The sequence below is a fragment of the Grammomys surdaster genome, unplaced genomic scaffold (assembly GCF_004785775.1).
Source record: "Grammomys surdaster isolate TR1022 unplaced genomic scaffold, NIH_TR_1.0 124938, whole genome shotgun sequence".
Taxonomy (NCBI): domain Eukaryota; kingdom Metazoa; phylum Chordata; class Mammalia; order Rodentia; family Muridae; genus Grammomys; species Grammomys surdaster.
In genome coordinates this window covers 620,324-623,079 of record NW_021619867.1, presented here as the reverse complement: position 1 = coordinate 623,079, position 2,756 = coordinate 620,324, and positions in this window count along the sequence as shown.

Here is a 2,756-nt window from a genome sequence, read left to right as displayed (position 1 = left end):
AAGTTTCTGTAAGGCAAAGGACACTGTCAATAGGACAAAACGACAACCATCAAATTGGGAAAAGATCTTTACCAACCCTACATCTGATAGAGGGCTAATATCCAATATATACAAAGAACTCAAGAAAATAGACTCCAGATAACCAAATAACTCTATTAAAAAAAAATGGGGTATAGAGCTTAACAAAGAATTTTCAAGGGAGGAAACTCGAATGGCCGAGAAGCACCTAAAGAAATGTTCAGTATCCTTAGTTGTCAGGGAAATGCAAATCAAAACAACCCTGAGATTCCATCTCATACCAGTCAGAATGGCTAAGATTAAAAACTCAGGTGATAGTAGATGCTGGCAAGGGTGTGGAGAAAGAGGAACACTCCTCCATTGTTGGTGGGACTGCAAGATGGTGCAACCACTTTGGAAATCAGTGTGGTGGTTCCTCAGAAAATTGGACATAGCATTACCTGAGGATCCAGCTATATCACTCCTAAGCACATACCCAGAAGATGCTCGAACATATAACAAGGACATATGCTCAACTATGTTCATAGCAGCCTTATTTATAATAGCCAGGAGCTGGAAAGAACCCAGATGTCCTTCAACTGAGGAATGGATTCAAAAGACGTGGTATATTTACACAATGGAGTATTACTCAGCTATTAAAAACAATGAATTTGAGAGGTTCCTAGGTAAATGGATGGAACTAGAAATTATCATCCTGAGTGAAGTAAGTCAATCACAAAAGAACACACATGGTATTCACTCACTGATTATTGGATATTAGCCCAGAACCTTGAAATGCCCAAGATGCAACTCACAGGCCACATGAAGTTCATGAAGAAGGAAGACCAAGTGGGGGTGATTCGGTCCTTCTTAGAAAGAGCAACAAAATACTCAAGGGAGCAAATATGAAGACAAAGTGAGGGACAGAAACTGAAGGAGGGGCTGTCTGTAGACCATTCCACCTGAGTATCCATCCCATGTGCAGTCACCAAAGGTAGATGCTGATGTGGAAGTCAGGAAGTGCATGCTGATAAGAGCCTGATATGGATGTCTCCTCAGAGGTCTTCAAGAGTCTGACATATTCGGAGGCAGATGCTCACAACTAGCCATTGAACTGATAATGGGGTTCCCAATGGAGGAGTTAGAGTGAAGGCCATTGGAGCTGAAAGGGTTTGGGCCCCATGAGGAGAGCAACAATACCAACCAACTACAGCTCCCAGGGTCTAAACCACCAGCCTGGGAGCACTTAGGGAGGGATCCAGGGGTTCAGCTGAATACGTAAGAGTGGAGGGCCCTGCTGGGCATAGGTGGAAGAAGAGACCCTTGACCTCATGAAGGCTGGACGCCCCAGGGGGTGGGAATTTTGAGGGTGGGGAGGTGGGAGTGGGGGGGTATGTAGGGGTTACACCCGCAGAGAAGAAGGAGGAGGGGTGAGGGGATACGGGGTTCCTGGGTGGGTGGGGGATGGGGTAAGTGGACAACATATGAAATGTAAATAAAACATCCAATAAAAAAAAGCAGTCCTTATGGCTCTCAATCTTGTCAGAAGTCTGCTAATAGTATATGTAAGTTTATGGCCAACAGAATTCCCAAAGCCTCTAACAGTTGACCCAAGATGGTTTCAGAAGACTTGGACACCAGCACCTAGAAGATACAGCCTGGATTGTATGTTATGATATAATCACTAACAAACACAGTGGGCTAAACTGGATGCTCTGAGTCAAATGACTTCGCTAAGTCAAACCAAGGTAAGTCACTTCTCATGTCACACGTATTCATTCCACAGAGAAAAAGCCCTGCATCTTCTGTGCTTGGAAGCCAAACTGACTTAACCCAAGAGACTTTAGAGACCACAGAAACTGTCGGCTAGTGGACTCTGTCACTTTTTAAAGTAATATGTAACTGGTAGATTATTGTTTACTCTCAGACTTCTGACTACATTGACAGCTAAGCTTTCACAGATATTATCTATTACCTCATTACCAAAACTCAGTTGCCATCAATTAACTGCCTCATATTTCCTCTTCTAGTGATGACACTGTCCTAATATTATCTGAGTTCCTATAACCTTGCCTAAGTCTAATAAAACATTCCACTATACAGTCCAGCAAAGGTTCATCTTAAAGACTGCCTATGTTGTTAACTCATGCTGTTATCTCTTTTGTAAACTTATAAGCTACAGGAAACCGACTCAGATCTACCCATCACGGACCAAATAGATGCCATCCAGATCTTGTCAAGTCCAGGCACATCCAGAACAGCTCCAGAGAAGAAACCTCCAGATGCTCCATCTCCTGTCACACACACAGCTGCTTCTACTGGACCTGTTCCTTCTGACTTATCCTCCGATGGCTCACTCCATAGACCCTTGACAGCAGGAAATAGCCAACTCTCCTAAGACCAGACAAACATCCTCCATACACATTCTTCTAGGTTCCCCCTAAAGACATGTCACCCCCCAATGCCAGTAGGAAGTAGCTAGATATCACGATGACCCTATTCCTGCTTCACCGTCATCTCTTTCTAATTTTTTCTTTTTTAATTAAACCAAAATGGAGGAATGTTAGTATTCTGTCTAAACTCCACCTCCACAGTTATCTGGCAACAGCCAGGTAGGCCTGCCCACTATAAAAGGGGCTGCTTGCCCCCTCCACCCTCTCTTACCTTCTTACTTTCTTGCTCTCTTGCCTCTAGCTTCCCCCTGTCCCCCTCCCCCCTCCCCTCTTCCCTTCCCCCTCTCTCCACATGATCATGACCAG